The sequence below is a fragment of the Mobula hypostoma genome, chromosome 7 (assembly GCF_963921235.1).
Source record: "Mobula hypostoma chromosome 7, sMobHyp1.1, whole genome shotgun sequence".
Taxonomy (NCBI): domain Eukaryota; kingdom Metazoa; phylum Chordata; class Chondrichthyes; order Myliobatiformes; family Myliobatidae; genus Mobula; species Mobula hypostoma.
The window spans coordinates 163,113,145-163,128,267 of record NC_086103.1 but is presented as its reverse complement, the minus strand read 5'-3'; the positions used below and the strand labels follow the sequence as shown (position 1 = coordinate 163,128,267).

At 42.8% G+C, this 15,123-nt stretch overlaps 1 protein-coding gene across 5 annotated transcripts in view; it reads right to left on the bottom strand.

Annotated features, from left to right (window-relative positions):
• The window catches only part of LOC134349723 (inositol polyphosphate-4-phosphatase type I A), a 271,499-nt gene extending 265,762 nt beyond the window's left edge, over positions 1 to 5,737 (bottom strand). For all 5 annotated transcript variants that reach the window (XM_063054477.1, XM_063054480.1, XM_063054481.1 and 2 more), the window contains exon 1: positions 5,601 to 5,737. The gene's annotated coding sequence lies outside the window, so the exon portion shown is untranslated. The remainder of the gene's footprint in view (positions 1 to 5,600) is intronic.
• Positions 5,738 to 15,123: the final 9,386 nt, after the last annotated feature.

Genomic DNA, 15,123 nt, shown 5'->3' with positions numbered 1-15,123 from the left:
GGTGTTATTTACAAAATAACAGCGAATAAAAAGTAAGTGCTACAGCACACATATATAAAAGTACTGAGACAGTACAATATGGGTGCAATACTGCTTAGTGCTGTGATGAGAGGTTCAGCAGGGTCACAGCCTCAGGGAAGAAGCCCTTCCTGTGCCTGCTGGTGTGGGAATGGAGGCTCCTGTAGCGCCTACTGGATGGGAGGAGAGTAAAAAGTCCATGGTTAGGGTGAGATGCAGCCCTGATAATGCTTTTCGCCCTGCCCAGGCAGCCTTTATGGTAGACGTTCTCAATGGTGGGCAATTGGGTGCTGATAATCCGCTGGGCAGTTTTCACCACACGCTGGAGTGCTTTGCGGTCCGATATGGGACAATTGCCAGACCACACTGAGATGCAGTTGGTGAGTATGCTCTCAACGGTACAGCGGTAAAAGTCCGTCAGTATCCTGGGACAGAGGTGAGCTTTCTTGATGCTCCGCAGGAAATAAAGGTGCTATTGCGCCTTTTTGATCAGGATGGAGGAGTTCAGGGACCAGGTGAGATCCTCGGAAATGTGGACACCAAGGAATTTGAAGCTTGATACACACTCCACTACAGCTCCGTTGATGTAGATGGAGACGTGAATGTGGCTCCTGGCATGCCTGAAGACCATAATGATCTCCTTGGTCTTCTGGGTGTTAAGGGCCAGGTTGTTGTCGGCACACCACACAGCCAGATGCTGGACCTCGTCCCTGTAGGCCATCTCGTCATCCCCTCTGATCAGACCAACCACCGTGGAGTCATCTGCGAACTTGATTATGGAATTAGAATAATGTAAAGGATAGGTGAAAAGGGAGTACAGAAGAGGGCTCAGCATACAGCCTTGAGGCACGCCGGTGTTCAGGTGAGAATGGAGGAGAAGTTGAGGTTGTCTAACTTAACTGATTGGGGTCTGTTAGTCAGAAAGTCCAAGATCCAATTGCAGAGAGATGAGCTGATACCAAGCTGGCAAAGTTTGGCGATCAGCTTGGAGGGGATCACAGGAAAAAAAAAGAAAACTAAATTTAGTAAGTAATGAAAAAAGCAAGGGAATAAACTAGTGAAATAGTGTTCATGGTTTCACTGTTCATTCAGAAATCTGATGAGAGGGGAAGAAGCTGTTCCTGAAACGTTAAGTTTGTCTTCAGGCTCTTGTACTTCCTCCCTGATGGTAGCAAAAAGAGGGTACATGCTGGATGATGGGAGTTCTTTATGCTGGATACCACCTTTTAGAGGCATCACCACTGAGTGTATGTTCGTGGTCTTCCGCTGTTGTAGCCCATCCACTTCAAGGTTCGACATGCCTCTGACCTCTCTTATCAATCAGGCATTTTTGCCCACAGAACTGCCGCTCATTAGTTGTTTTGATGTTTTTCTTTCTCTTTTTTTTTCAGATCATGCTGTTTAAACTCTAGAAACTGCTGTGCGGGAAAATCCCAGGAGATCAGCAATTCCTATTACTCAAACCACTCTGTCTGGCACCCATAAGCATTCCAGTCAAAGTCACTTAGATCATATTTCTTCCCCATCCTGATATTTGGTCTGAACAATAACTGAACCTCTTGACCATGTCTGCATGCTTTACACATGAATTGCTGCCAAGACTGACTGATGATTTATTTGCATTAACAGGGTAGTGGATATCAGAAGGACTGGAGGTGATTCAACAAAGTGGCTCATTTTCTCAGGGGTCACAGGATGGGTACTAAATAAGGACTTGCCAGAGATATCTAAATCCTGAATAATGAATAAATAATGAAACAATTTGGTTCCACTCAGCATCAATTTGACAACTGCTACATGATGGCATGCAAACTATGATCCCAAGCAAATAGTTGGATGCATCTCTGCCATAGTTGGATGCATCAGCAAGGGAGATGAGGCTGAATACAGGGCTACTGTAGGAAACTTTGTCACATGGTGTGAGCAGAATTATCTGCAGCTTAATGTGAAAAAGACTAAGGAGCTGATGGTAGACCTGAGGAGAGCTAAGGTACCGGTGACCCCTGTTTCCATCCAGGGGATCAGTGTGGATATGGTGGAGGATTACAAATACCTAGGGATACGAATTGACAATAAACTGGACTGGTCAAAGAACAATGAAACTGTCTACAAGAAGGGTCCGAGCCGTCTCTATTTCCTGAGGAGACTGAGGTCCTTTAACATCTGTCAGATGATGCTGAGGATATTCTACGAGTCTGTGGTGGCCAGTGCTATCATGTTTGCTGTTGTGTGCTGGGGCAGCAGGCTGAGGGTGGCAGACACCAACAGAATCAACAAACTCATTCGTAAGACCAGATGTTGTGGGGGTGGAACTGGACCCTCTCACGGTGGTGTCTGAAAAGAGGATGCTGTCTAAGTTGCATGCCATCTTGGTCAATGTCTCCCATCCACTACATAATGTACTGGGTGGGCACAGGAGTACATTCAGCCAGAGATTCATTCCACCGAGATGCAGCACTGAGTGTCATAGGAAGTCATACCTGCCTGTGGCCATCAAACTTTACAACTCCTCCCTTGGAGGGTCAGACACCCTGAGCCAATAGGCTGGTCCTGGACTTATTTCATAATTTGCTGGCATAATTTACATATTACTATTTAACTATTTATGGTTCTATTACTATTTATTATTTATGGAGCAACTGTAATGAAAACCAATTTCCCCCGGGATTAATAAAGTATGACAATGACACAAGCTGTATCAATACCCCAACACTGCTGAATCATACTCACAAAACATTAACATTTATTTCCAGTAAACTTCTTGCAGAAGCAGAAATAATGCAAAGGAGAAAAGTTCAGTCTATATCACATAAACTTGTGAGAATCACAATCAGGTTTTAGTATCAAACAACAGGAATTCTGCAGATGCTGGAAATTCAAGCAACACACATCAAAGTTGCTGGTGAACGCAGCAGGCCAGGCAGCATCTGTAGGAAGAGGTGCAGTCGATGTTTCAGGCCGAGACCCTTCGTCAGGACTAACTGAAGGAAGAGTGAGTAAGGGATTTGAAAGTAGGAGGGGGAGGGGGAGATGCAAAATGATAGGAGAAGACAGGAGGGGGAGGGATAGAGCCGAGAGCTGGACAGGTGATAGGCAAAAGGGGATACGAGAGGATCATGGGACAGGAGGTCCGGGAAGAAAGACAAGGGCGGGGGGGGGGAAGATCCAGAGGATGGGCAAGAGGTATATTCAGAGGGACAGAGGGAGAAAAAGGAGAGTGACAGGAAGAATGTGTGCATAAAAACAAGTAACAGATGGGGTACGAGGGGGAGGTGGGGCCTTAGCGGAAGTTAGAGAAGTCGATGTTCATGCCATCAGGTTGGAGGCTACCCATAAGGTGTTGTTCCTCCAACCTGAGTGTGGCTTCATCTTTACAGTAGAGCAGGTTTTAGTATCACTGACATGTTATGAAATTTGTTGTTTTGTGACAGCAGTCCATTGCAATACATAATAAATAAGTAAATTACAATAAGAAATATATAAATATCAAGTAGTCCAAAACGAGAGCAAAAAAAGGAAAAAAGTGACAAATTACGGAGGACTCAGCAGAATGCTTCGGGCCAAAACCCTTCTTCAGGACTTCAGGAGAAAAAAAAATGAGGTAGCATACAAGGTTCATTGTCCATTCGGAAATTTGATGGTGGTGGAGAACAAGCTGTTCCTCAAATGTTGAGTAGCGGGTAGATGATTCCTGCATACATACATCTTCAAAGGGTGAGCTCAGGGTTATTAACAATTCATATGCTGAAGTGAACAAGAAGCAGGGCATACATGAAACATGAGCCCACAGCACAATGCTCACCCATGATATTAGTCCACAAAAATGTGAACTACATTCCATCTCTCAGAGCTCTTGCAAAAAAAATAGACTTTAACAATAAAGTTCCCCTCTTCCTTCTTGGGCCAGCACAACCCTTGACCAATTGATAATAAGAGTGACGATCAAAAAAGCTTATGGTCTACCAGGCAGCAGTGATTTTTGCTCGCCCATAGCTGTAGGTGCTGTGAGACCCTACAATATGTACACTTGCAACATACAGATTGGAGGTACCTCACAGCACCAAAGGCACTACTACCACATTATTCTCAAAATCTTCCACATCCACTGGCACAGAGTGAATCAATCCCTTGAACTGGAGCATTAATAACAAACCACTGGCTCTAATGGGCATGCCACATCATTCAGATTCCTGACAACTGACTCCTCAAACAGATACTTTACTCTAAGCAGTATCATGTCAAGGGATTCCAAGATTAGCAGAGGAAGGAATTCAGGGATGTTCTCAAAACCTCCTTAAAAATTAACATTCTCACTGACCTCTTGAGATTCTCTGGTTTACAATCATTCAAAATGGATGAGAAGCATTTTGGGATTGCATTGAGAACCCTACTGAAATCCACTCACTGACAGCAGGCAGAAACCCACATTAAGCAGAAAGGTTCATCCAAATCTGTATCTGCTTCAAACTATTTTTGGTCCTTTCTGCACTAGTTACTCAACTTACTTTCACATATTTCTTATTGTATTCTATAGTTTCCATGTATCGCACTGTACCACTGCTGCAAAACAACATACTTCTTGTTGACCCTGTGGAAAACCCTGGCAATTCTGGACAATGTTTCTCACCCTCTGCATGCCTCCTTGATTGAACAGAGGAGCTCTTTTCATAACTGACTCAGACAACTGCACTGCTCCAAAGAGCGCTATATGAGGTCATTCCTACCCTCACCCATAGGGCCCTATAATGAGTCAACCTATAACCAGGGAAATGAGGACCCCCTTCCTATTATGGCTGTTTGAAGTAACATTTTTAATTCTTTCTTACTTCTCTTCTAATATTTGTATATCTGTGCACTTGTAATACTACTGTGGCACTGTAATTTCCTTTGGGATCAAAACCGTATCTATCTATCTCTATTTCACGACAGATGTCAGTCACATTAAAACTGATCTTGAAAAACCCTCCTACCTCTACTATGTCAGATCCCACATAAGATATTGAAGCAGAAATATGCCATTCGGCCCATCGAGTCTGCCTCGCCATTTGATCATGGCTGATCCATTTCCCCCTCAAACACGTTGATCTCATCAGCCTCCTCAGAACCCACAGAGGCTGAAGACAAGTCACTGTCACCCCAGAAGAATCGCATGAAAAAAACGACCAACCGATGGACAGCACAATTAATAAAATAACCAGCTGGTGGTTAATGCCTACTGATTCTGATTAAGATTTTGCCAATAGTTTCGACACCCAGACAACGTCGGCATGAATTAAGGAAACATACGTGCTGCATATTTGCCGCTTTGATGTATTAACTGTAGATTAGGAACCGCTGTAGCTCATCCCAATAAACAACAGGAAAAGCTGTTCTGCGCTGCCTGCGACCTGCAGCTAACGACTGCACCATTTCTGGGTTTAATTGCGGTTGCAGACAAGATTCCTCCCAGCCCCGGCGGAGGCCTCAACGCCCCCCTCCTCCCGAGCTGACAGGGTGCATCAAACGGGGCACCCGGTCCCCAGCTGTTAAACCCCCTCCTCCACAAGATTACCACAATAGTTCCTGACGGATTGCTCCCTTACCCGAATCTACTTCTTCCGCTCCTCGTTGCGATAACCAAACGGCGACGCTTTTCCCCACTGCTGTCCCTTTACCTCTTCAACCCCGCCAAGGGATAAACATTTACTCGCCGCCTCGTCTGCAGCAGCGTCACTCAAACGGCCCCCAGTGCATTTGCGCCCGATTGGCGCGGAGAGTTCTGGGAGTTGTAGTTACTCCGCACTACTTGCATCAATAAAATAGTAAACACACCCAAAAAAATTGCAGATGCTGGAAATTCAGAGCAACACACACACGCAAAATGCCGGAGGAACTCGGCAGGTCAGGGAGCATCTATAGGTGAACTAGATAGAAGGTGACAGGTGAAACCTGGTGGGTGAGAAAGACAGAGAGCTGGAGAAGAAGGAATCTGATAGGAGAAGAGTGTGGACCATGGGAGAAATGGAAGAAGGAGTGAAACCAGGGGAAGGTGCTAGGCAGGTGAGGAGAAGAGTTAAGAGGCCAGAGTGGGGAATAGAAGAATAGGAAATGGAGAGAGGAAAAAAATTAGCAGAAGGAGAAATCAATGCTCTTGCCATCAGGCTGGAGGCTAGCTAGATGGAATATGACGTGTTGCAACTCCTCTCTAAGAGTGCCCTCATCTTGGCTAAAGAGGAAGCCATGGACTGACATACTGGAATGGGAATGGGGATGGGAATTAAAATGGTTGGACACCAGAAAATTCTGCTTTTGGTGTATGGAGCAGAGGTGCTCAAAAAAGATACCCTGCAATTTACCCATCAATATAAAGGAGGCCATATCGGGAGCACCAGATACAATAGATGACCCCAACAGATTTGCAGGTGAAGTGTTGCCTCACCTGGATAGAGATTTGAGATTTACTAAACACCCAAGTTTTTCAGTTGTGCTTTAAATCTATTATTGCAGATAACGGTGATTATAATCTCATTTTAGGTATCTCTCAATCAAACCAAGAAGCTCAATTTTAAAACAAATGCTTGCTAACTAGACTACTGCTGAAATTCATCCAAAACCCAGATGCTGCTATGTTGGAATCTGAAAATAAAAATAGAAAATATTGAAACTAATAAGGAGATTGGGTAGCAATTGTGGAGAGAGAAACAGAGCTAGCATTTTGAATCAATAACCTTAAATCAAAATAGATCTGATTAAAAGCCATCAACGTATGTCTCAGTCTCTCTATACATACATATATCTGCCCAGACTGCTGAATATATCCAGTATTCTCTGTTTTTAATGCAAAAGAATCTTGAGAATCATTGAGAAATACTGTAGGAAACAAGTCTTTTGGCCCACTTAATCTATGCCAACCATTAAGTACCCATTTACATTAATCCTACATTAATCCCAATCGATCTACAGTCTTTTCAAACCCAACATGCTTTCCTCCTCCCAGATTCAATCAGCTACCTTCAATTAAGTTATATTTGCAGCAGTCAATTAACCCACAAATCTGCACTTCTTTGGGAAATGGGAAGTGCTCAGGAGTATTCTGGAATTAAGTGAATATGGCAGATATTAACTCAAACCATGTTGTCATTCGTCTCAAATAGCCTCTGTCAACCAAGTCCAACTTCTGGCCTTCACGTGTGGCTTAGCTACTAAGCCCTGCTTATGACAGGAGAAGGGGTAAAGGTGGGTTACTGACACCTTAAAACTGGCTGCTTTGGGCAGATAGCGTTTGTCAGCCATGGTTGGCATCTAGGAAGAAAACTCTGATCTCAAACCTCCACTGCCTTGCAGCTATACCCACTTGTGGAAAAGGCTTTGGGACTAAACCCCAAGGAAAAATCCGGAGCTGGAATCCCTAAGGTAGTCCTATGTTGAGTTCAACGCTAACTGGCAACTCCTGCGATGATGTTGATGCCAAACTGTATCGGTTTCTGTCGTTCCTTTGGATTCATCAGTTGCACAGAAAGGGGGAGCCTGCTGCAAGGGGAACGGCTTGCTCTCCATATCATGCTGCCTTGGCTTGCGTATCACGTGGACAGCTAGGACACAATGTCCATAGTCAACCCTGACCACCAGAGAGAGCCTCAATTCAAACAAGAAACAGATTTCAGTTCTCGTTGTAAATGTAAATAACTTCAGGAAACGTAGAGCATAGAACATAGAACTTAGAAATTTACAGCACATTGCAGACCCTTTGGCCCACAATGTTGTGCCAACCATGGAATCTACTCTAGAGACTGTCTAGAATTTCCCTAGCACAGAGCTCTCTATTTTTCTAAGCTCCATGTACCTATCTTAGAGGCTCTTAAAAGACCCTATCGTATCCAAACTTGCAATTAGCCTTCAGGTTTCTTTTTCTAAACTGCAAGCAGTAAATTGAAGTTAAAAGCACAGGCTGCTCCAAAGACTAAGAGATTGCATATGGAAAAGTGAAACATTAAGACAATGGGTTTGTGCTAATTGGCTTGTATCAAACCAGGCGACATGGCTCAGTTACTTGCGCCATTGTGACTTGAGTGCAAGCTGGCAGACCAGACAGATGTTGTCAATCAACATATCAAACATGGTCAAAAGTATAGGTAATCACCAATTTTTGTGTACCTACCTTATTCATGCACTCAGAGACAGCCCTGCAACATTAATTTTGGGTGTCTGGATCTCTGTCATCATATTTATGATATTGAGCTTTTCCCAAAGGCGTTTGGACCTTAAGAAGTGTCTTATCAATTACCATGTGCTTCCACTATGTATCTCAAAGGAACCATTTGTCAGTCCAAAGTATTGAAGTAAACAATGTCATTGTAACTATTGAAATGGTATTGAATCACCTACTGTTACCTTTGGGTATAAAAATGCAGTATACCTTTGAGTTTGTGAGCCTCTACTGAGAGTATCTCCAGAAAGACTTCTATATCACCAGCTTCAATGTCTCTCCGGTGACTTTGATCATAGTCAAAGCACCCAAAGGAAGCTCATGCAGTAATAGGGAGAATGGGTGAACTCCACAGACAGCATTTTAAAAATTTTGAAAATAAACATAGTTCATAATTATATATAGACCCAAGAATAAACAAAGCAAAAAAATTTACGTTCTTAGAGTGATCTGGTCAATACATTCAGCAGTGTTAACTTGTTTTTAAATGACGGCACCACCGCATTTATCTGCCCCAAATGGGGTGATACACACTTTCATTTTATTTATTTATTACTTATTTATTGAGTTAAAGCAGGGAATAGTCTCTTCTAGCCCTTCGAGCCACACCGCCTAGCAATCCCCCAAATTGATCCTAGCCTAATCATGGGACAATTTACAATGACAAATTAACCTACCAGCCAGTAGGACTGTGGGAAGAAACAAGAGCATCCGGAGGAAACCCACGCAGTCACAAGGAGAACGTACAAACTCCTTACAGGCAGTGGCGGGAATTTAACCAGCATCGCTGGTACTGTAAAGCATTGTGCTAACCTTGCCAGCCCACCCCATTTTTGAGGGTCTTCCCCACCCAACTAAGCCCCTCCAAGTTCGGTAGCAGAAGGAGCCTAGACTGTAGTCCTTCCCCACAGAGCCTTGGCATGAGCTGCACCAACTTCAGTACATCCCTCAGAATGCTGAAACGTGCCAGTTGGCAACAATCTCTTACAGACCTCTTGCTGTGCTGGAAGACCAACAAGTTTCAGGCAGACCAAAGGGTCTGGTAGTACTTGATGCCCAAATCATTATGTTCCCCTGGCAACAGCCCATAATCCTCTGCAGCACAGCTACTTGGGATGAACTGACTCAAGGTCACTTGCACCCTTAACTACACCCACTTAGCAAATCCATAGTCCGCAAAGCAGTGGTCGACTGTCTCCTCCCCACCGTAGCTGTTTTGTGAGCGATGTTCGGGATGATATTTCAACTGTATGGAGGAGATCTGTTTGGGAGGGCGTCTCTCACTGCCAGCCAAGCAAGGTTTTGGCCTTCATTAGTAATTCTGGTGATGAGGCATAATTTGAATCATTTACTCAAGGAACGAACCCACAACATCCATAGATTCTGTGTCCCTCAGTATCTGCAGGATGTTCTGTGCTGACCACTGCCTGATAAACTTCTACTCCAGGTTAGGATTGAACTAGGTATTTGGTGCTATGAGGGAGAAGCTCTACTAGCTGTACCCCATTACTCCTTTAAGACATTCTGAGTTGCTTCATAACTGCATTATCAAATAGAAATATGACTCAAAACTAGATAAAGATTATTAGGGCAGATGAGCATAAACTTGGTCAAAGAATTAAATTTCCATGATCGTGGTGTAGTAATTCTGCGTTCACACCTCCTCCTCACTTACGTTTTGTTCCTATCACCAATCACCATGCATTATCATTATTAAAGTTATTTAATTGTGCCTACCTTTTATCCTTATTAATGATGAAGTACAGTCATGGAGCACCACAACTGTCCCTTCAGCCCAACTAGTTGGTAAATCTGCCTAGACCCATTGATCTGTAACGATAGCCCCTCCCACATCCATGTACTTATTCAAATTTCACTTGGGTTGAAATCAAACTCGAACCCACCACTTCTGCTGGCAGCTTGTTCCACACTCACCATCCTCTGAGTGAAGAAGTTACTACTCATGTTCCCCTTAAGCATTTCACCTTTCACCCTTAACCCATGGCCTCTAGTTCTAGTCTCATCCAACCTCAATGCATTTACACCAGCTATACTCTTCAAAAGATGTTCATTATGTAACGAGTAGTAAAACATGGCCAAGTGGTTAAGGCGTCGGTCTAATGATCTGAAGGTTGCTAGTTCGAACAGTGTGTGTGTGTGTGTGTGTGTGTGTGTCCTTGAGCAAGGCACTTAACCACACATTGCTCTGCGACGACACCAGTGCCAAGCTGTATGGGTCCTAATGCCCTTTCCTAGGACAACATCGGTGGCGTGGAGAGGGGAGACTTGCAGCATGGGCAACTGCTGGTCTTCCATACAACCTTGCCCAGGCCTGCGCCCTGGAAACCTTCCAAGGCGGAAATCCATGGTCTCACGAGACTAACGGATGCCTATATATATAAAGTAAAATGTTACATTTACTTTTCTCTTTTTTGTTGCGTGGAAGTACAAATCAAACTTTCTTATAGCAAGACATTTGGACAATATGTAGCAAACACTATACAGGAGAACATAACCTGCATCATGCTTCTTCTCCTATCTATCTTTCTATAAACATATGGCATATTGAAACAGAAACATGTTAGCAAACAGAGAAAAAAAATTGTAGCATACTTATTTCAGTCAGAAATCTGTGACTTCTGAGGTTCTGCAGAGATTGCTTCTGGGGTGCCAGCTGTTTATAGTCTCTCCAAACTAGACAAAAAAATTCCAGTCCTGTTGAAGGGTCTCGCCCCGAAACGTCAACTAATTATTCCTATCCATAGATGCTGCCTGATCTGCTGAGCTCCTCCAGCATTTGTATGTGTTGCAAAAAAATTAATGGTATAGTCAACAAATTAGGCATTATCTGTGAGGATAGAAATAATTAGTATGTTTGCTTTTGAGTTTATTACAAGAGGAATTGGGTACAAGAGTAAATCATTTTACTTAAATTATATAGGGGTGAGTGGAACTACTATAGGAATTTCAGCCCAAAACGGCAACTGTTTCCTCCCTTCCATAGATGTTGCATGGCCAACCGGTGGTATAGTGGCATCTGCATGGAACTTTGAGGCAAGTGGTCCTGGGTTCAAATCCAGCTGTGCAGCTTTCCATCCATGCTAGGTTGAGTGTCAAAAAAGCAATTCGGCCTCGTAAAACAGACAAATGCTCAAGAAACAACAAGGCTGCTACCTGATGCACCGCAAGGCACGGAGAGGAACAACATAGAGATGTTGCATAGCCTGCTGAGTTCCTCCAGCATTTTGTATCTGTTACTGGAATATACTATACACAGTCCTGTCTCCCCTACCTAATGAAGTTTGTATCTGCAAAACGAATGCAGTGCAGGTTTGACAGATTAATTCTTGCAAGGCAGGAGAGAGGGATTGTCCTAATGATGAGATTAAGCCTAAGTTCTCAAATTCAGAACAGGTAAAGTGATCATAACAGTTTGGCAGGGTACATGCAGGGATGAAGTTTCCCCTGGCTGGAGTTATTTAGTATCGGACATTGTGGTCTCACAATAGGGGGCCAACTATTCACAGCTGAGATGAAATAAGGTAGTGAATCTTCGGTGCTGATGCAGGGATTCAACCTGAAATGTTGACGATTCCTTTCCTCCCACAGCTGCTGTTTAGCCATTGAGGTCTTCCAGATTCCAGCATTTGTAGTCTCTTGTGTCTCCAGTGAATCTTCGGGATTCTCTAACCAAGAATGTAGAGGCTCAGATACCGAGTGCATTCACAACAGATTGATAGATTTTAGAGTACATGTTGGGCCCAGACATATTGGTGCAGTCACGGAGAAGGCACACCACAGGCGATACTTCATTAGGATTTTGAGAAGATTTGGTATGCTTCCACATCTCCAGAAAATTTTTACAGATGTACGGTGCAGAGCATTCTTAGTGGTTGCATCACCGCCGAGTATGGAGGCTCCAAGGAACAAGACTGAAAGAGACTGCAGAGGGTTACGGACTCAGCCAGTTCCATCGCGAGCACAAGCCTGCCCAACATCAAGGAGATCTTCAGTAGGCAGTGCCTCAGGAAAGCCGCATCCATCATTAAGGGACCTCACTGGCTCGGACCGCCCTCTTCTCATCCTTCCATCAGGGAGGAGCCTGAAGATGTACAATCAATGTTTTAGGAACAGCTTCTTTCCCTCCGCCATCAGATTTCTGAGCAGTCCAAGAACTCATGAACACTACCTCACTTTCCCTATTTTGCACTATTTTTTTTCTTGAAACTTATAGTAATTTTTTTTGTCTTGCACTATACCGCTGCTACAAAACATCAAACTTCATGATCTCCGTCAGTGAGAGTAAACCTAATTCTGATTGTGATTCTAAGTATTCATGGAGTTGAGGGTTTTTGGGTTAACAAAGCAATGTGATACCAAGGTAAAAGTTCTTTTATGGATCTAGTGAAAGGTAGAGCAGACTAATGGAGCTGATTGGCTTGTGCGTGCTTCTGTTTCTTTTCTTCAAGCAAGTTCTGTAACTTACATTTTGGAAATCCAAAGTATAACAAAATATTAATCCAAAGTGTGGGTGGGATGGGAAAGGGCCTTGTTTTCCTTTCTATGCTCTTGTTGCTCTGTGGAACATTGTGTTGGTGACACTTGCAGGCTGCCCCAGCACCTACCAGAATGTGCTGGTTGTTAATGCAAACTACGCATTTCACTGTATAATTCGATGTGCATATGATCAACAAATCTGAATCTGAATATGAACTACAAAAATATGTAAAATACACCCAGTGGCCACTCTGTTGGGTGCACCTATACACCGTTAGTACAAATATCTAATCAGCCAATCGTGTGGCAACAATTCAATGCATAAAAGCATGCAGATATGGTCAACAGAGCACCAAAAAACATACAGAAATACACTAAGTGTAATTCAGTTATCATCATTTAACTAAGTTAAAACAATGCATAAACTAAAATTAAGTATAAAGAACATGATTATTATCATATTCTGCGACCTGTTTATGTGTTTCCTTTGAACTTCACTGCTTTCCTTTTAAGATAACTAAAATTGAGAAATATATTAAAAACAGTTTAGTTGTAACTGCAGTAATTTCATTGTGGCTTGTGCTTCCAAATGTGGGTTCAGGCACTGGTTATTTGAATATAAACTAAGGAATTAGCAAAACTAGCCTCAAGTGCAGTTTGGCAGCACCTATTTTAGTTTTTCCTTGTAAAGGTGATGCAATTCATTCTGTTCATACTTGTTAAAGCAGAAAATCCTGTTGCCATTCTTAAGGATTACTAATATTATAAACATTTTGGAGGCAATTGTTCAGCATCAACCATTATTCATTTTGCTGCCCTAACAAAAGCTCCAGAATCATACTCCACCAGTTTTCCTTTTACTAATACTGATGAATTTGTGCTGCAAATTCATTAATTATTCACATCTATAGTTGTTCTGGCAATGCTAAATAAAGGGTGGCAGGGTGGAGATGCATCTCTACCAAAGGAGGTGTGGCCACTCCTTCCCTCTGCTAGCCTGCAGGTCACCCTTGGACAAAGTTTAGCACCTACTTAGCCTCTCCCACACCCACACCCCCACCAAACAGAGTCAAGTGAAGCCATCGGTGCAGGTGGTGGATAGTCATGTCAACAGCTGGTGCATAATCACAAGTCCTGGTTATGTGACCACTGATGCCAGACAGACCATCTTTGAAGAGTATTGATAATGGCTGGGGTCACCCATCTTGTAAAGACACTGCCCAGGAAAAGGCAATAGCAAACCACTTTTGTAGAAAACATTTGCCAAGAACAATCATGGTCATGAGACCATGATCACCCACATCATATGACACAGAACATGATGATGAAGATGAATGTTAAATAATACAAATATAAACAAATAGTAAAGGTGCATTGGACATTAAAATGGCCATTATTTAATGCTATATTCATATGAGGATCAAGCAAAAGTTCAAAGGTTCAATTTAATATCAGAGGATGTATACAGTATACAAGCTGAAATTCTTACTCTTCACAGACATCCATAAAACAAAAAAACCCCCAAAGAATGAATAACAGAAACATCAGAATCCTCGAGCCCCCTTTCTGCTCCCGTGCACTAGCATGCACAAAAACATTAACCCTCCCCTCCCCCCACTTGCGGCAGTTGTTAAATTAAATTAATAACTTACATTTATATTAATCTAATGTAAAAGACTGGCCTTGAATTGTACGCCTCAACCTTTTGTTTCAACAGAACACCACTTACTTTACACTGCACCATTACCAGACTAATTATAAAAGGACTTGCTGGCAGACTTGACCCTGGTAAACTTTTTTGGTTTTACCGACCAAAGACTCAAAATTAACCCGTGTTTCTCCATCAGCAATGTTTTCCTTTTGTTCAGTAATATAAAATAATAAATTCTATTTTTTGCTGTGCCTTATAAGGAAATTTATCCAGTTTTATGCTGCATTATAGAAGTAACATACCTCCTGAGTCCTGACGAAGGGTCTTGGCCTGAAACGTCGACTGTATCTCTTCCTATAGATGCTCCCTGGCCTGCTGCGTTCACCAGCAATTTTTAAATGTGATACCTCCTGGAAATTTATTTTTTCCCTTTTGAACCCTGATTGGTATTGTTGCTTAGTTCTTGCTTTTGTACTGATACAGATTGCTGTGGTTTAGAAATTTTCATCCAGGCAGTTGCAAAGTGACTCAGTAAGGTGGTGACAAAGTGACTCAGTAAGGAGATGACATTTCAATTCCCTGAAGTGTCACTCTATTCCAGGTATTTACTGTTGCTTTCAAGCACCTTCTACTGTACTGCGTCATTCCAATTACATTGATATTAGCAGAGGGAGTTGTAATGCCAACCCTTTAGAAAACAAATGATATCAGACACACTACGAGGGTGGGTTGGAAGGTTGATGTTACAAATGAAGAGCACACTTACTCATTG